This window comes from Phalacrocorax carbo, chromosome 2 (genome assembly GCF_963921805.1).
Source record: "Phalacrocorax carbo chromosome 2, bPhaCar2.1, whole genome shotgun sequence".
NCBI classification, from domain to species: domain Eukaryota; kingdom Metazoa; phylum Chordata; class Aves; order Suliformes; family Phalacrocoracidae; genus Phalacrocorax; species Phalacrocorax carbo.
In genome coordinates, this window is record NC_087514.1 from 153537342 (window position 1) to 153558221 (window position 20880).

The window sequence follows — 20880 nt, forward strand, 5'->3', positions numbered from 1 at the left end:
GAAAGACTCATCCAAGTCCAAGCCAGTAATTGACAATTCAGAACACAAATAAAATGCAATTGCCATTAAACCACCCCAAAATATGCATCATTACTGATATGATTTTACAATTGCTTGATCAGCTACAATCTCAGGCTTTTTTTTTCTGTAAATGATTCGATGAGTCTCTCATTGGTTAGCAAGGCTGACCTTGGGCCCTCTCTCATGGCATTTCCTATGGCTGCCATTAACTGCAAATCACTCCTTATCTTTTATGTCATTGTTGGTGTACCTTTATATCCAAAGCATTGACATCAAAACAAATGTGAAGAAACATTGTTTAAGAAAAGATGAAAAAAGCAGCAGTTGATTTCTCCAGCTGTTCACCTCTATCATAAACCATTTGCCTTCCCTTATAAAAGACATAGACCTCATAGAAGTGTGAAGTGGTCACTGACAACCTGACTCACACAATAGTTACAGCTTTCAGTTAAGTAATCAAATACTTCTGGACATTGGATTATAATTTAAATTAGTACACATTTCAAGGCATTCAGAAGTCCTTACTACTGATATTCTAAGGAAGCTTTAAAAGTATTTATCATAGTGCTGATGAAGAATAACAGCTTCAAATTCAGAATACTAAGAGCTTTGTAAATTTTATTATCTAAATAAACACTACCACCTATTTGGATACCTGTCATGATCTCTGTTATGTCTTTGTCAGGTGTCACACATGACTTATCATACCTGAAGTCTTGTATGGTTGAACTGTGACTGAAAAATGCATTAATAGAGAGGAATGTCAAGAAAAAAGTGCTGAATTGTTAGAAAAGTCCCTTCTCTTTGTATTCATTATGGTAACCGTGTGCCTTCCTGACTTCATTCTTGTAAATTACTTTCCATCATTTTGAGAAAGGAAGAGGAATTATCTTGTGGACTGCAGAAATTAATACTCAAACTTTAACTTTGTTACTGGGGACACCAAACAGGACTTTCAGATTGAACTTTCAGAATTTCCTCCTACTCTTACTTCTCTTGAGGCAGTGCAGGTATAATGCAGCATAAATCAAGGCCTAAATGACATTTTGTTACCCCAAGTGTTCTTCCTGTGTATTAAAAGGCTTAAAAAAGCAAAAATAAAAAGAAAATTACTATCACAGAGAATCTGTCTAATATGCATGTCAATAGAGTTCGTTTCTTCAAAAGTGAAGTAATCTGATCACAAGGCAACATATCAAAATAAGAGCAAAAAATTACTTTGTATAGATTGCTGAATAATACGTAGACATACTGAATTATAAGGACATGAAAAGAAAACAATTCTGCCATGACAGTAGGCAGAGCAGAGCCTGTCAAAAAGATAAGACCAAATAAGCTAAATATTGTTTCTTTAAGATTCAAGAACAGAGTTTATAGCATTTTAATGTTTGTGATTAATGAGGTAGAAAGCAGATGCTCTATCAGTGGAGTAGAGATAATATCATCAGCATTCAGAGTAAGGAATAGTTTATTATTTCACAAAAGCTTCATGCCCTTTTGGCCTTGCTTAGGAACTTGGCAGGATATGAAATGAAGATGAATGATAGTTTAAACAGAGTTCAACCTTCCTCACAAGACCATATTAGTAAAATATGAATACAGAACATTGGCTTGCAAGATTAGTAACACGTGCAGCACCTCCTGTAATATACATTGGGATTTTTTTGAATAATTGATTAGGAACATGTAGGACAGATCTCATTATCAAGGTCTATTGATTTTTTTCTACTCATAGCCTGTTCCTAAATAATTTTCCAATTATGTAATAATGTTGTAAATATAGAGGACAGATCTGGCTGGAAGTCTTAATAATTCAATGAGGACAGTGTTTTTTTCCTAAGTGGAGGAAGACAGGGAAGTAATGTGGAACCCTCACAGGATGGCTGATCCAAGTAGAACTATGAACACTCAACTGTTAAAAGGAAGCACTGTGGAAATGTTTATGTTTTAAGGTGGAGTACTAGGATACTCTTTTTTGTTTATTTCTTTACCCTAAGAAGATGCAGCACACAGATCCTGTCGCTGAAATTTTTTAGGACCAGAAAAACTGGTTTATGTTCCTGACAAGATAGTTTTACTATTTGAATTCCTGGAGCTGTAGAAAAAAACTTCACAGTTAAGAATTATGTATAATTATGAAGGGAATATTTTCATTTACACTTGCAGCCTAGAAACCCGGTCATTGACACTATGTATATGAAAAAGTTCCTGAGCATCCCTGATAAGTACTGCTATTAACTTTTGGCAACAACTTTTAGCCCAGGAACTCTAAATATCTGTAGAAAATGAAGGGATTTTGCTGCTTAAATCTCATGCTTATCTTCATGTGGCTGAAGACAAACATTACACAGCAAGAGACACAACTTCATCTTAAGTTTACTTTCCAAAAGTTCACAGTGTATTATCTAGGCTCCTCTATAATGAATGGAGGGTAATTCAGATGACCTGCTTTGGATCCATTACTTCAGGTGAGTGAATCTCACCTGATGCTTATATTGGTATTGAAGCATCCTATTGAGTAGCTTTAGACTGAATGGTGAAATTTCAAATGCCTGAAAAAAGGTGAAGCCCAGAGGAACTCTCTTCTCTGCTGGTGCAGAACTCATCTTCTTTTTATCTCATACATCTTATATATGCATGGTAAGAAGATTACGGATATTAAAGGAGCAGACTATCCAAAGTTGTAAGTTGCAAAAATCATGGACAAACATTGAAAAAATCCTGAAACCCTGAGATGGGAAACTTTATTCATACTAGCTCTAGGAGTGCATAAAAATAGATCAATAAAGGCAGTCTTCAGAGTCTTTATCCATAAAAATTTATTAAAGTTTGTCTGCAGCTGTAGTTTTCACTACAGATTATGTAACCAACTTTTGTTTTGGATTAAACGAGACACTGATAATTTTTCCCCATGCTTTTTTAACCCCTTCCAAAATACAGCTTAATTATGAAATGGAAAATCTTTTCAAATGGTGAAGCTGAATCGTTTTGTTTTGAAAATGCTGAAATGAAAGACAGAGTAAAACAGTAGCAGAAAAGGGAGGAATGGGTCTCTACCCATCTAACTGTCAGAACTTTTTGCTATCTAACTACACAGTAACCAGACTCTTTTCATGATGGCTCTTCTAGTACCAAAGCAGTCTGTGATGATTAGCTATTTCCTGTTCATTAGCATCTAAGTGCTGCAAGGCTACTTCCACCAGCAGATATTAGTATGGTGGGATTCCTGCCTGCCTTGAGATTCCACAGGTTCTCCCTCTCATTTTCCAGCAGCTCCAAAATCCACAAGCTGGTGAAAGTACACACACTGAAATGATTTTTGGAAGGTGATTTGAAGTAACAGCCTAAACAGATAATACAAGAATCTATTAGACAGACAATGCTGCATATTTAGATGAAGCATAATCAAGTTATTCTCACAACACCCACTGTCTCCTCACCATCGATTAGCCCTTCAAACAGTGTTATCAGATCATTCGTTGAAGAATTTTGGCTTTATACTGTGAAGAACAAACTGGCCTGCAGCGCTTGCCCTCAGACAAAAACTGGTTGTAAAACACATGCATGAATAACTAATAGCAACACTATCTACCACTTGGGAAAACACTCATAAGATCATATGAGATCATATTTCTGCACTTGAAGCAATGTGGTTTGCAAGTGACTCAGCTTTAAAAATAACTCCATAGAAGAGACAGAGAAAATAACCAACAAAACCCCAGAAAGATATAACGTCCCAGCACAGGTAGGGCATTATTTAGCCTATGCTTTTTTTTTCTAAAAGACTAAATCTTTTTCCTCATATCCCTTTCCTGTCTATAAGATGACACTGTACCTTGCTGCAGCTACATGTGAGCTTATCATTGAGTGACCCGAGAAGTGGAATTTATAGCAAATACATGTAAAATGGAGTTTTTAAAACTGCAGGATACATAAGTCCCTGTGACGTATAATGAGACCAGTGCTACTTGTTATTATATATTTTTTCCTTATTGCACTGTTCCTAATAATTTTTTTCTTGAGAAGTATTTTGTGGAATGGAACACATCTCACTTTTTTTCTGCTTTACAGTAAGCTCCAAAACTATGCATCATGCAGGGTCTGTCTCACAGTGATTAACTCACTGGGATACTTGTAGCAGGTGCAGCAATCTGGGACTCAGGACAGGCAAATAGCTTGTAACAGTTACCAGGTTCTCAGGTGGCTTTTACTACCCTGCTGAGCTCTATATTATCACAGTTAGTTTTGTGCCAAGAACAAAGATAATTTAAATATCTGTACAAGTATATTGTTCTGAATGCATTGTGGCATACCCTAAGTGGTGTAACACAGAAATCACAACTTGGACTGGAGGAAGATGAAGTGATTTAATGCCACTGTTGTATCTGCAAACCAGGTTTTGCAAAGCATGTAACTCCACAAACAGAAACCGATGCAGACTGTGTGGGAGATAGCTTTTGTATTGCTTGCTCATTAATACAAGGATGTGATAGCCACTGGGACTGTAGACCTTTAGCCAGTGGCCAGCTTAACTTCAAATTTATGTCATCATGCCATCACTACAATACTGAGATAAGATTAAAGCTGTCTCAAATCTACCTTGATGTACTACCATCACGCCTCCAGCACTGGAGAACTGTCTAAATAATGATGAACTGTACCTGACTTGGGGACAGAAACCCTTCTGAGTCTTTTTTGTTCTGCATGTTCAATCTTGTACAAAATTTATCCTTCTTAGATAAGTAATGAAAACTGGGATTCTGTAGATGTGAGTCCGCAGAGGAAAAAAACAGGGTTGTGGTGAGGAGCTAAAGGACACAAGGTTGGCCACCGAAGACTGGAAAGACTTTTGAGTATAGGTTTTCTGTGGGGAATACGGGAAGCATAAATATTGCACTAGACAAGGGAACCAGCTACCTGAAATTGCAGGTATGGGAACAGGAGTATGTGAAGGTGGGAGCCTTGGGGCTAGGAGTGTGAGAAGAATAAAAGTATGACACCTGGCTGTGAGCTTGGAAGCCTCATTCCAACACCTTGTGATGTCTGTAGCAGCCTACATGCCTACCATTGTAAAAATAGCAAGGAAATACTACATCTTAAAACCATGTCACTTTTTCAGATTGCGTGGTTTATTGTCTTAGTGTTGAAGCCCTCAAGGAGAAGGGCCAAAAATAGGCTGCATAGGCCACAAGATGGCCACAATACTTATACTGACACTCATGAAAGTATGCAAATACACAAGAATACCTATGTACTCATATTTATACTCAGATTATGGTGGCATCTGATCTCTCAGATAAATTCGGATAAAAGTGAATGTATAACATACCTGAGTAAGACAAGCCAGATGGTGTGTGTGATCTTGGCTTTTTTTGGAACTGAAATTTATTTCATTACATAAATTACTATTTTTCATTTTCCTTAAACAAATAATTAGCATTTCAGGAACACAGAACAGTTACTTAAAATAGCTGTAAAAGTATTTACTGACATTTACATATTGTTTCTTTCTCTTTCCCTTACTTTTCAGGTAGTAGAGTTTTCCCCACAAATACACATAGACAAGAATCTTGGAACACAAAATTCAATCTGTGTATATGCACATATATATATGTATATATATGTATAATATGATTTAAAGGAGTCCAAGTTGTTGTTGTTTTTTTTTTAGTTACAAAAGGCTGTTTTGCTTGAATCAAAATCTTCCCAAGAAAATATGGCCCATTGTCACATTTTAAGTCAAACACTGCCATGAGGTTCATGCCTTGCCCTGCCTAGCAACAAACTTTTAAGCAACAGTAGTTTGGTTTCTGATCTGAAGCAAGAGCTGTCTTTTTTTTGTTTGTTTTTAATTCTGATTTTGCTGATAACACCTATGCTCCAAATCTAAATTGTTTTTCTTGGCTTCAGGCAAGGCAGCATTATTTTTTCATATGGGAATATGTTCTAAAAAGTTAAGGAATAAGATTCTTTATCATTGATATTATGGTAGCTCCTTAGAAACTTCAGTCAGGACTGATACCACCTGATTCTTAGTGTTTCATAAATACAGAACAGAAGACAGGCCATTCTTGTAAGTTTATAATTTCCGTGGTAAGTTGTTTCAGCACACCTATATGCTGCTTCTCAGTGAAGATAACCTCTCTCCTCCTGTGAACTTTAACATCATGCTCTCACATATAATAGTGGAATTTGCTATGTGTTCATTATTTGGCTGCTCAACCCTGCTTTTGCTCCAGATCTGTTGTATCAGTACTACCATGTCCTAAGCTTGCCAAGGAGCATGATTTCATCTCTGACAGGGCATGCTAACCATTTACACCATGGTCCCAGCTAGACAATAGGAGACCGTCGGCAGGGCACAGCCTCATAAAAAGTAAAGATGCATGAGGCCCTTGCCTGTTTCTTCATTTCACTGTGGAGTTGAACAGGCCGACATCCACCTAAGTGTTAAGTGGGAGAGAGCTTAACAGAGAGCTCATGAGGAATATTCTCTTTCTCTAAGACTAAAAAATTATTTTTTTTTTCTGTGGGCTGGTCACATTAGGAGCTTTGTGTGATGAATGAGTTTAGTATTGTAAAAAAGGTGAACCTTCTTATTGTGGCTTAGGTGTAGGAATATTTTGATGAAACAGAGGGTATGAAAACTGAATTTCTGTGGTGATTCTCTGTCTCCCTTTTCCCCACTTTCCCTGCACATTTCCCCTAAAACTGCCTATTTCAGAAGGTCCAAGAATCTTATATATATTCCCCTGTACTGCAGAAGTCTCTAGATGAAGAAAAGCCTGGTTAATCCATAATAATCGCAAGTCTGTTTATTGATCTCATAAATTGCACTTTACTTGACCTGTCAAAAAGGCAGAATTCTCAGCATGTGCTTTCCTGCTCCTCTAAGAGCCTCTCTTCACCTCGGGCAGATTGCTCCCCCCAGCCTCTCCCCATCTGCTGGCAGCTGTTGTAAACCCTGATCTAAATTCATTAACCTTCATTCAAACAATCGATTTGAGTTCATCCTTGAGAAAGTACAGAAGGAACAACAAACACTCACTACTGATTTTTCTTCCCTACCTTCCGTAACACACCAACGCCCAAGCTGTGTACCCAGGCTTCTTCCAAAAGGAGGAAAATTAAGACCAAAATCAATTGGAATCGAAATCAGCCCACAGAGTAGGATTTCCTAATTAGTAATGCTCTGATTCTTAGGCAGTGTTAACACCTGTGTAATACCAAGCAAAAATCTACACACTAATCTGAGTGGTGTCAGGGCAATCACTGTCATCTATCTATAAGAAACAAAGAGGAAGCCAGCGCTTAATAGAAAACACTGTTCAGTGTGACTTACTGATTGCACTGAACAATACCCTGAACTGCAATAGTTCTGCTGCCACAGGGAATGCTGTGAATGGATCTTGAGTGACTTTTGCATAGATAAAAAGCTTTGTTTTTGTTGAAATGGGTAAAGTTGCAGACAACTGCATGACTCAGATGTTGATGTTTCTACATAATGTTATTGGGTTGTAGCCAGCGCAAGGACTTCGTGTACTCTGAAAGTGCATTACTGGGTATCTTTTAAAAGTACCTTTTAAGAGTATGCATTTTTTTTCTTTAAAAAAGTTGTGTCTTTTAGCAGTGCAGTTTCTAATATCATAATGTGAAAACTACGGTAAACAATAAGGGAACATTTTAAAAGGAAACATTAAATGCCTGATTCCCTTTACCAATAGAGCTGAGTCTCAGCTCACATTTAATTTTATTGGGATTTTTGAACCATAGGTGCCTTGCAATCCCCTGGAAAACTCCTCTGATTGTATTGTCAGTCTCAGGAAGAATACAAAATCTGCAACTGAATTGTAGGCCTAAGGTATAGTGACTGTATCATTTAATTGAACAAAAAAAACCTGAGAAGTGGTGGCTAGCTCAGGTGGAACATTCAATTTCTGGGTAGCTAAATGCAGGTGTGATGAATCCTAGCTAAAAGGTACTGAAAGGGCTGAACTGCAAATTTTGAAAAAGTACTTTTACAAAATTTTTTGCAAGTTCTGCTGTCACTTGAACTAGCTTTAATGAGCTGTTTCCAAGTATTACCTTAAATAAATAATAAAAAAGTGTGGCTGACAAATTGTCAAAATCATGTTCAGATAGATGGCTATGGTATGGCTGCAGGTCAGATGTGTGTTCTGCCAGCTGCCTAGGGTTTCAGGATCATCCTGACTGGTTAGAGTGCATTGTAATTTTTGGAAAAAAAAAATTAAAAAGTGGACAAGGCTTCTGACGTTGTTTAACCCCAGCTGGAAACTAAGCATGACACAGCTATTCGCTCACTCCCCCCTGCCCCAGTGGGGTGGGAGAGAGAATTGGAAGGGTAAAAGTAAGAACACTTGTGCGTTGAGATAGGAACAGTTTAATAACTGAAATAAAATTTAATAATAACAACAACAGTAATAATAATAATGATGAAAAGGAAAATAACAAAAAGAGTGAGGAATAAAAGCCAAGAAGACATGTGATGCAAATGAAAAACAACTGCCCACCACCTGCCGACCAATGCCCAGCCAGTCCCCAAGCAGCAGCCCCCTGGCCAGCCTTCTCCGAGTTTATATGCTGAGCATGACATCATACGGTATGGAACATCCCTTTGGCCAGTCTGGGTCAGCTGTGCTGGCTGTGTCCCCTCCCAGCTTCTTGTGCATCTCCAGCCTTCTCAGTTAGTAGAGCACAAGAAGCAGGAAAGTCCTTGACTTAGTGTAAGCACTACTTAGCAACAACTAAGACATCTGTGTGTTATTGACATTATTCTTATACTGAATCCAAAACACAGCATTGTACCAGCTACTAGGAAGGATATTAAATCTATCCCAGCTGAAACCAGGACAGCTCCTCAGTACTCTTTCTGTATATTCAGTGGTATTATTTCTAATGTAAATATATGCAGATCTTACAAAAAACCCTAAAAGGATGCCTTGCATTTTGAGTGTGGGAGGTTGTAATGCACTTGACATTTGCCTGGACCATTAAAATTTTTTAGCAGCCTGATGAGCAGAGGCACTGGAAAACAGAAAGCACAATAAAATTGCAGCTTATGTATTTTTTCCACAGTCTTAGTAATGTTGTTATTAATATATTCAAATTAGTGTCAAAACATTCCCTGTCCCTGGATCTGAGAAGGCACGTTAGGACACACTGTCTCAAAGGCTGTGAAAATTTAAAGGCATGCCATTTGGATGAATGCTCTTACTTTTCTTCTCTGTTTAAAAGATGGTGGTGAGTTATGGCATTTTGCTGCAGTAGGTGATAGGAGATAGATTGGTTTTGAATTAGTTCAACATGAATTGTGAACAGAATAGGTACATTATTTCAGTGGGAGTCGGATCAGATCTATCAGCTCTGGCTTGCCCTCTTCCCTCCATTCAGATGTCTCCCCATCTTCTGATGTCCCTTGGACCAGTGAGCACTTTTGCAGGTTGGTAGTACAGGATGTGAGTGGGGACAGCAGAAAACACAGTTTACTCCATTTTCAGTTCCTGTCTGGTCTGCACTGCCTTTATTTTCATGGGACTTTTAAAGACTGTCCAATCTATGTCTTGCGGAGATAGATTCAATTCTTCCAGAGCCAAAGGGCGTTTATGCTCAAACATTAATGAAAAAGCTGTTCATTGCCTGGTATTTCTCAGGAGAAGGCGAGTGTACACTAAGGAATTTGTAAGAATCAGTGTGGTTGCTGGAGGACACAGACTTACCTTTCCAAAAAGCAGTCTCAGGCAATGTCAGCTGATGAGCTGTCTGAGTTTGCTAGAGAAGGGGTAGTCCTTGGAATACAAGTTCAAGGATTGATTTGAGTGACCATAGGTTAGAATAGTTCAGAAATTGTTTGTGCTATAGGAACTTATTGAAGCTGGGCCTTAAAATGCCCTCATTTCCAATAAATTACTGCATAAAGGCTGAATGGTCAGTTGGTATAAAACAACATTACAGCACTAAAGAGTGTATTACTTTTCAGAGTTAAATAAATAAACCCACACTTCTTTCTTGGCTCCTCTGTAATCTTTGGTGAACAGCACCTGATTGATAGGAATGTAATGATAATCTAGCTCCTCCATTTAATGAGCCAGAGAGAACATCCAGCTAACGCAGCCTGTGTTTCTGACACCCAGAGAATGGGCTGGAATGACTGCCAGAAGTTATTGAGCTGGAGAGAATTTTAAATGAATGAATTGGGCATGAGTCACGTCTTTCCACAGAGCAACTGCGGGTGCTGGCTGCCGAAGTACTTGAGGAATCAACAAGGGCCCCTTCTGAGTGAGCCGGGGGAGAATTTCATAACTGACTTAGATTTGGAACTCTGCAATGCATCTGGGATAATAATACCCGACAACAGCAAGGTTTATTTAAAGACAAGCAGCTTCAGTTTGTCAATAGCTTAGATACCAGTAAACTTGGGTGATGAAGGGTGGCAGAGTGTTAATTGGTCTGGAAGCAGTATAAATACTTTCTACATTTATCACTTACAAATGTTCACTGGTGATATGTTATCAGTAATTTATGATGTGCCATGACAAAAGCTTAGATTTCTGACAAAAATAGCAATTAGTTAGAAGAATGAGGATTCTCCTTGAGTGGTTTCAGCAAGTCATAGGGGGTATTTCTTTCCTTCCATGCATGAACTGCTAGTAAAAATACTTCAAATTTGGCAATTTTCTCTGTTGCCTGAAATTGCTCCAGTTTTTAAGCTCTTCTAAAGACCTTACAAATGGTCTCATAAAATTATTGGTATGAATTATTTGCATACCCTGTGCATATATTAGCATGCAATCATGGTCGTAAGTACAAAAGAAACTCATCAATTTGCTCATACAATTTCTTAATCCTTGATGCAGAAACTTTTGCTTATTTGATTTTGTTTTCTTCTTCACAGACATAGTAATTATAACCAAAGTTTGTCTTTTGAAGGAGGAGTAAAATGTGCATCGAAATTGTCAAGCTTTGTCTCACACATGAGGAGTGCTCTATTGCCCCAGAATTTCATGCAGGATGCTTACCAGGTACAGGCAAATGAATGAAGGAGTCCAATTTGTTACAGTTAAGCACCACACGGCAGATATGTACTGCACTGTGTCTTCACTTTCGTCCTCAGGGAAAGGGACTCGCATACCTGTGAGAAAAGTCAAATGCTTTCTGAAGCTGATGACTGCTAAGAATCCAGAAGTTCTCTATGGTCATAGTGGTTTGATAGCTGGAATCAAAATACCATAATACCCAGGTATCTCTGACACATTTTGATTTTCCTGCCAGCATCATCTCTGTTGTGTAAGTGGAGAAATTTCACAGTCACATCTTTAGGAATATTTTACTTGTGTTATTCAGTGAACTCTAGTAATGTTTGTTTTGAAAGATAAGAGTTTAATTAATTCTTGATGATTTAGAAGATTGGGGAAAACTAATAGTTTCTGAAATCAGAGGGGACTTGAAAACAATGATGTAATATTATGGTTGCATTCACAGACCACCAAAAGAAGGACAATATTGATGAAGATTCGAGTCAGAAGCAGTTCACTTCCATACATTTTCTCTTTGTAAGAGTGCTGGAGAATACCGTAATGAAGCTTGCCTTAATAAATTTTGTAAACAGCCATATGCAAAGATTATTGAAGCTAACTGAAAGGCACCTCTTAAGCTTAGGAATTTTTGTTAAATCCTGGAATTCTCAGATTTTTAGTTATAAATTTGGTTACTTGGTTAAATTTAGTTATGCTCATTCCCTTCCTTCTAGACACAATTATTTTATAGCTCTCCTTCTCAAAGTGTCACCTGACACAACATTTTTCAGCTGGGGACATAATCTGGGATCTGAGCACCAAGTAGGGGGTGATACAATATGGCATAACCATAAAAGACAGAAAGAGGTCTCCTTTTTTTTTAATTTGGAAAGGATGTAGCAACTGAACCTCTCAGGCCCTTATGTATCTCCTCTAGGTTTACTGTGTGAGATGACCAAAGTCCCAGGTGACAATATTCATTGCCTGTGGCTCTGGGAAGGAAAGTCATTGGAATAAAAGACTACATCATTCCCTAGTGTTGTGGTTTAGCCCCAGTCAGCAACCAAGCCCCACGCAGCCACTCACTCACTCCCCCCTGGTGGGATGGGGGAGAGAATTGGAAGAGTAAAAGTGAGGCAACTCATGGGTTGAGGTAAGGACAGTTTAACAGGTAAAGCAAAAGCTGCGCGCAGAAGCAAAGCAAAACAAGGAATTCATTCACCGCTTCCCATGGGCAGGCAGGGGCTCAGCCATCTCCAGGAAAGCAGGGCCATATCACGCGTAACAGTTACTTGAGAAGACAAATGCCGTCACTCCAAATGTCACCCCCTTCCTTCTTCTTCCCCCAGCTCTATATGCTGAGCATGATGTCACATGGTATGGAATATCCCGTTGGTCAGTTGGGGTCACTGTCCCAGCTGTGTCCCCTCCCAGCTTCTTGTGCACCCGGCAGAGCACGGGGAGCTGAAAAAGTCCTTGATCAGTGTAAGCGCTACTGAGCAACAACTAAAACATCTCCACATTATCACCACTGTTTCCAGCAAAAATCCAAAACACAGCCCCATACTAGCTACTATGAAGAAATTTAACTCTACTCCAACTGAAACCAGGACACCTAGGCACTGTGGAGGTATGAGAGAGGACTATTGGATCTGCTGGACAATCTTTTCTGGTTATTTAGGAGCACTGAATCTGAAATAGAATTATGTCACTTAATGGTGAAGAGCAAGCAAATCTTATACTCCAAATAAAAGGGCAGAATTTTGTCAGTATGACCAGTCAATGGAAAAGGAGACTGAATCTTCTGATCTGTTACAGACACAGTTTTGATTTTAGAAAGATACTGTCTTCTAATAGGGATATATTTTAGCTCTTTATTGAAACCCCTTATGCATTTGCATGAGCTGCCACACTCAGTGTTACATGCTTTCTGTTAGACCCACAAGGAATAGATCAGAAATGCCTGCAGATAGATCAGGAATAATAATTGCAATGGAAAAATACTATTTTTTCTGGATTTTTGTCATTCCAAGGACAGAAGATGCTTCTTAGAGTCCATAGCTCTTAGAACATGGTTCTTAGACAGTGGGTGACTGGCTTATTTCAAGGGTGAAGAAGATATTGCAGGAATGCTGTGTGACAACCGCATGAATCACTGCACTTGCTGCTTCTGGAACAATGATTGACTCAGAGAATTCTGCTTTTTGTGAAGCTGCTGTTATCTCCCAGCCCCTGTCCTCAGACATTGAGCTGTTATGTCAGTGGCACTGAATAAAAATGATCCAGAGTTAACAGGTAGGAAAAGAATCTTCAACCTGAGGAAAGGCAACTAGCAATTTTAAAAACCCAAACCAACAAAACAAGAAACAACCCCCCACTAAACTATTTGTTTTTTCAGTTAAACTCTTCAGGAAAATAAATTTAGTTTGCTTCTGGAAAGACTAATCCTCCCCCAGATACTCTCTTTCTAAGATTTTGTGTGCAGAGTGTCCTAGAAGAGGTGGGCCAATTCTTTTAGACCACTTTGACAGGAGCAGTAAATTTTAGTTCCCAAACCTGCTCGGAATTGGAAGCTCCAAGCCACAGAAAAGCCTTACACAGTTCATGGACCAGGGCTGTCTGCAGCAAGAGCTGCCAGGAATGATAAAATATGATAGTAAATTTGCTTTTACTGCTCCTCTCTGTTATAATAAATTTGTCCTGTATCTTTAGACAAAAATGTGTACGGACCCTCTTTATAAACCCTTGGGGAGAAATTTGTGCACAAAAGTAACATTCTCTTTCTCTTCACTTCTGTTTGTGGTGTCTTTTTATAATTAGTGGAAGGTGTCCAACAGGTTGGAAAAATGCATTGAAAACCTAATCCAGACACGTCAATACAACACTGGTTTTAGTTTAAACAAAACCCAAGCAAGATTTCCCCTTCCAAAACAGTGTCTCCAAAAATACTTCTCTGATTCAGAGAGTACATTTTTGTCCTGGCTTAACTCCTTCTGTACTGAATAACAAGGAAGGCGTTTGGTTGTTTTTGTTTTGTTTTGTTTTGTTTTAAACGTGGCATAATGCATGTATTTATTCAGAAAAAATATATTTTTCTAACAGCAGCAGGTTTGATCAGAAGTGTATGAATTTCTAAGGTGTTTAACCAAAGTCTTTACTAGCATAAAATGAAGCTAGTGCAATAGAACTTATGTCTAGTAGTGCAAAGTTTGAACCATAGTGCATGAACCAAGGCCAGTGGCAAAGGAAATATCATAATTTCCCTGTGTTTTTCTGGAAAAAATTATAAGGAACGTGTGGTGCTTTTGGAAATTTGTTTTGTAAAATTTCCCAAGAATTACTATGTTGGGGTGTGCGTGACATATTTGCCTCAGAACTTCAGTGCCATTCCTTGGTCTTTGAGAATTTGTCAATAATTTGACATGAATTGACTTTTTTTTTTTAATGTATGCAAGCTTCCCTCAAGATTGGTTAATGCCAGAATGGGTGTGAGTCATGAAATTCTGATCACATTTGAGATTTTTAGAAAGTTTAGGTTCCATGTTTGGTTTCAGTAAACGGAAGGTAGAATATGTCACCCATCAAAAATGCTGGATTTCAATTAAGAAAAATATCTGTTGTCCGTGGCATATTTTCAAACCCAGGTTCATGTGCATATGGTATTATATTGACTAACATCATTTTGGGTGGTCCGGCATGAATGTATATGAAGAATATATATCAAAAGAATTTAACTGACTCATTAAGAATGGATTTAATGTTGAAGTTGAGGTGGTTGTACCTCCCCACAAACTCTGCCAGTGACACCATCATCTGTGTCATATGATGAACCTGAAGCCCAAGATGTTTTTGCTCAAAGTAACACCAACTTAATTCAAAGTGTGGTCAATAATTTCATCCTTTACTTTTTATAATGAAAGATAAGCAATATGTTCACAAATATTTAATTCAAAATGTATCCTTATTTTTCCCCGGGCCATATTCCTGCTAAACAAAAAAGCTGAGTATATTTTACTGCTGAATAAAGAGAAGTGGGATTGGCAGCACGAAGATATTGGTCAGATGTCAGTCATAAAGAAAATGACCGTAGCATTTCACAGCTAACATACAGAATTTTGTTTGCAGATTTTTATTATGAGAATGGCAAAAGGTATCAGTTTGTTGTCATGGTCTTTGCCGCACTTGAAACTCAACACGCAACGCACCTTCCCACTCAATCAGGGAGGGCAAATGAGCAACTAAAATCTTGTCTGGTGTCGTGGTTTAGCCCAGTCAGCAACCAAGCACCACACAGCCGCTCGCTCACTCCCCCCTGGTGGGATGGGGGAGAGAATTGGAAGAGTAAAAGTGAGGCAACTCATGGGTTGAGGTAAGGACAGTTTAACAGGTAAAGCAAAAGCTGCGCGCAGAAGCAAAGCAAAACAAGGAATTCATTCACCGCTTCCCATGGGCAGGCAGGGGCTCAGCCATCTCCAGGAAAGCAGGGCCATATCACGCGTAACAGTTACTTGAGAAGACAAATGCCGTCACTCCAAATGTCACCCCTTCCTTCTTCTTCCCCCAGCTTTATATGCTGAGCATGATGTCATATGTTGTGGGATATCCCTTTGGCCAGTTTGGATCAGCTGTCCTGGCTGTGCCCCCTCCCAGCTTCTTGTGCACCCGGCAGAGCACGGGGAGCTAAAAAAGTCCTTGACCAGCATAAGTGTTACTGAGCAACAGCTAAAACATCTCCACATTATCACCGCTGTTTCCAGAAAAAATCCAAAACATAGCCCTATACTAGCTACTATGAAGAAATTTAACTCTACTCCAACTGAAACCACGACATCTGGTTAGGCAATGAGACAATATTTTCCAGCTAAAAAAGTGTAAATTTTAACTAATAGGTCTTCTCAGGAAGGGTTTCATGACATTATCAAGCCTTGTGAGGGAGCTTGTGCTAGAGGCAAGCTGCAGAAGTGCTCTGTGCGCTCTCAGCTCCAACAGACACCTTTGCTTTTCAAACCTAACTCTACTGGTGAGCAGCACAGTTCTTTCCCACTGAGGCCAGGCAGCACTTGAGCTGTGCAGCCCTTCATGGAAAGTACTCACAGTACCAGCCTTTTATCAGTCAAAGAGCCTTAAATCTCTTGCTCTTGGCATTTTATCTCACCACTGAGGAGCAGTAACCTACTGGTTACACTTCAGCTGAAGCTGGAGAAGTGAAGGAGGGTTTTGATCCATGCTAGCGTGTTACTAGAGTAAGTACGCCCAAAGTATTGTTTCACCAGAGAGGTCATGGAGTTAATGAGCAGAGACTGAACTGACCCGCTGTATCTAGAGGTGATCCTCCAAGGGCATGATTACAAAACACTGTGGGGAAGCCTACGATCTCCTGTGCCTTCTTGACGGTAGGTAAACAGAGAGCTTCCTCCTCTGGGTCATTCCTTCTGGCCTCTACCATAGCATGCCATTGAAAAGATGAGAAAACGTATCTTTAAAAACCAGCCGTGCTCCTAGCGCTACTACAATCACAAGGTCAGGCAGCTTAGTCATTAGAGAAAATTATTTTGTTTTGTGATACTCTTCTAGCCAGAAAGAAATGCTGTTAGCTTGCATGCACCCATGCATATGATGGGAAAAACTCCAAAGGTACACTTTCATTGGAAAATGTGAATAAGCAAAATATTTGTAATGAGGTGATTTTAGTATTCCTGCCAAGACAAATCAGCGAAAGGAAGAAACACACATCTTGAGAGTATTTCCTCTCATGACAAAGATGTGACCATATAAACATATGGTTTGAAAAAGGAACAGCACAACATTTGAGCAAGTGGTGAATACCCTGCAACACTGACAGTTCAGGAGATAGAAGTACAGCAAGAGTTTTCTGCTATATTTGCCCCTGAAATCTGCCCAAATACAACCATCTGTGATTATCTGTCCCTTTTTCTTTGTTCACTCTTCCTGCAGCCACCTAAAGTGTCTGTTCTTTCAAGTTTGTGAAGCAAGGTATTGTAAGTATCTTTACCTGGGCATACTTAAATATGGTGAGTATGAAGTTGCAAGGACTTGTTTTAAGCAGACAGGAAAGAGCTGAGTATGTATGAGTGAAATGAGTAGTCACTTGTCTTAACCAATGATCTATTAAGGTTTTTTCTTTTTCATCTTGGAAATGCCACCTTTTCAATATTTAGTGTAGCTGCAGAAAGAGTCTGTTCTGATGAATCCCCGTTCTCTGAAAAAAGCAGTTTCCCTGCAAAATACCCAACCAGCAGTACTACCATTACCACAAATTACTTTCTTTTAAGGTCCAACTTGCTACCTGTAGAAGCCAGTGGAAAAACATCTGATATTAGTGAGTGTCAGCCAGGATTAGGCAGCTACTGTTGTAACCTGCCTGTTAGCACCGTTAGTAATTGGACCCCTAAAGTCACTAATAGGAAGAAAACCCATCACTATTTTAGAATCACGGCTGATGAGTTCAAGATTGATTGTTCCATTAAAATCAGTCCTGGGCCTAGATCTTGATCTGCTTTGTTTTCTGTCTTCTTAATTGCATTCAATTATTTATAATTCCTTCCACATCTCCGTCTGATCTAGTCCTCTGTGCCAAGGGTTTCCAGCTTCTTTCTTTGGCCCTGTCACGGTGACACTGGTACAGCTGGCTCTGTACCAGTTTGCTTCATTTGAGAAGGCTGAGTATTTTCAAACTATTACAGTAACGCTATGGGGAACCCTTTCTTGAGACTCCTCTCATTTGTTGATTTTTCTCTTGTTCTGAAAACTAAACCCACATTGTTTTCCAGTATTACCTTTCTCTTCTGTCTCTTTGTTTCTTCCTCTTTACCTCTTTTCTTTTTTTTGCCATTCTTTTACGACTGTTTAAAGACAGTCTTATAAAATCTATTTTTATTTTCCTTTCTGATGTCCAGATATTCTATTTCTATCTGTTCCTTCCACACTTCTTCATCTCACATCTAATTGTTTCCTTGGCACATTATAATTACTCCTTTTTAACTTATTTCCACTTACAGTATACTAGAAGAAAAGTGTGCATGAACAGTTCAAGCCTGTATGTATAGCAGAGGTCCTGGGGTCTCTCTGAGATGTAACATCATGCTACAATCAACACAAAATATAATTCAGTGTTAGCTAATGCTCTAATCCAGCAGATAAAACTGCTCTTGTGGAGCAAGAATGAACAGGTGAGCTAAATGGAGCAGAATAGAGAAGGCAGGAAATGGGAAAGACAAGTCATGTAAATATGAAGAGTTGAGAAGAACAGAGACCAGTGGACAGGGCTGAAAGTAACTGGGGAGGAGTGGGGAGCTGAAGGGGAGGGCAAGGAGGAGTGGATTAAAAAAACCAAAGAGAAATAATAGTGAGGGAAGCAGAACAAACCTGAAGGCAGTGAGGGTGGAGAATTAGAGCAGTTTCCATCTTCACAATACTTCACAGAGATTTAAGAACAAAGAGCCATGACAGCAGCTACTGTGAATTCAGGGCAGGGTGCATAGCTGAGAATGAAAATGGCACTGATTTTAAATGACCCAAGACACAATGTGCTGTCTGGATTTGTATTTTATTTTAAGAGTCATGAAGTCCATACCTTGCATTTGCTGAATCTCTGACATTCCTTGTTTCTTTTTTCTGACAGGAGATAACTTTTTTCTTGCATAAAATTGTGATTCATTTTGTATAACTCAGGAAGGAGCCTTAAGGCAGAAATCTTTCTCCTTCATTTGGAGAATCTGTAAAATGCAAGATGGAAACAAGATAACCTGGTTCATTAGGAGAAAAATTTGGGTAAGGAAGAGCATCCAGATCCTTGCTGTCTTTCACCTGTCCAAAGTGTGTCCTGGTTTTAAAGGAAATGAATTTGAAGCCCTCCTCTCCCTCCTGCCTGCCTACCTCAGCAGTGCCCTTTGGCTGCCCCAGCATCTGGTCAGTGTGTGGGGTCTCATCTGAGGGTAATCCTACCTCAACCCTTATAGTAGAGATGCACATATCCTCCCTCACCTTCAGTCCTATGTCCAGGCAAAGTCCTCCCTGGTTTTCAATGGGAAGATTTACCCAACAGTAGCAAGTGACCTAAACTCTCCCTCTCTGATCCTTCTTATCTCCCAAAACTCAGAGACTTGAAACTGATCGTGTCCCAAGGCAAGTTCTGATTGCTCACAATGATAAAAAACCCACAATCCAAAAACCCAAAAGGCAAAGGTTAAGAAAGAAAAGTAGCCACATTAAAGGCAGATGACAGAACTCAGTTACACCTCTCTGAGTTTCAGCAGTTATTTTCTTCTCAAGAGAAACATGAGATATTTACCTGGCAGCCTGATATTTTTCTTCTCCCTCCCTCTAGAGTGGGATATGAGACAGTAAAACTGATGACTACAGCCTGTGTTAATTGCGTAGCAGACAGGCTACATTATGTTTCATCCACTCCTTGATCATGCAATACAGGCTACTTGTACACAGAGCATTTACCCAGCTGGGCCCAATGGTGGCTCAGTTCTCTGGTAGCAATGAATGGCAACTTGGGGGAGTTACAGGTGCCTGTGGACAGCCAGGATAAAGCTGCTTATGTGCCTTGTAGTTTCTTGAAGGGAATTTTAGCTGCTCAGATAGGATTTCCTCAGTTCTTCTTATGTCTGCCTGGAAATCATTCAGGATAAAGACTGCTGTGAAGAATTTTCTGAAAATATGATGTACAGTTTGCCTAGAGATTCATTTTGCAGAAAGTTATTAGTGAGCTGAGATTCAGAATTTAAATATCTACCATACAGCTTCATTGCCTAGTGATGTAAACCTGAGGTAAGGCTTCGTCTCTCTCCTGAGGGCTGGAGAAAGAAGGCAGAGAGGCACCTTGAGAGACGGGGGGCTGTTTTCAGGGTTGTATGCAAGACTTCAATTTCATTTTGTAGAGCTAATTCTTTCCTTTCAGGATCACTAAGAAATAACTCAAATGATCTGCCACATGGTTGTGTTTGGTAAACTGTTAATGTAAAAGGCGATGTATGGGACATTTTATTTTGCAGCAGAAAATTATTTCTCCCCCTACATTTTCATTGATAATCAGGGCTGATGAAGGTACGTTTATGTTTATGGGGTCATGCGCTAACTGCAGTTGGTACTGAGCATGAGGAAGTTCACACTGCAAAATTTTTACTTTTTCCAGTGAAAAAGTACTAAGGGAAAAAAAAACAAAAACTTTTTTTTTTTTTTTTTTCCAGAGGAAGGTACTTTGAGGGTGTACCTATGGCCCTGTCATATAAGTGCTTGGTCTGGAGTTCTGATGGACAAAGAGATAGTAAAGCATCACTTCATACTTCATTATTGCTGCGTCAGATGAATCTGGTGATTTTTAGACCATGTATGTGAGGCATTGAGAACTAGATGTTACAGACTGCACTGGGACATCACCATAGCTCCGTTAAGTGAGGTAGATGCTGGTGATGTAAAAAGGGAGAGAGCAAAAGCATATTTCATAGAATCACAGAATCATAGAATCATTAAGGTTGGAAAAGACCTCTAAGATCATCAAGTCCAACTGTCAACCCAACACCACCACGCCTCCTAAACCATGCCATGAAGTACCACGCCTACATGTTCTTTGAACACCTCCAGGGATGGTGACTCCACCACCTCCCTGGGCAGCCTGTTCCAATGCCTGACTACTCTTTCAGTAAAGAATTTTTTCCTAATATCCAATCTCAACCTCCCCTAACTCAACTTGAGGCCGTTCCTCTCATCCTATCACTAGTAACTTGGGAGAAGAGACCAACATCCACCTCACTACAACCTCCTTTCATGTCGTTGTGGAGACTGATAAGGTCTCCCC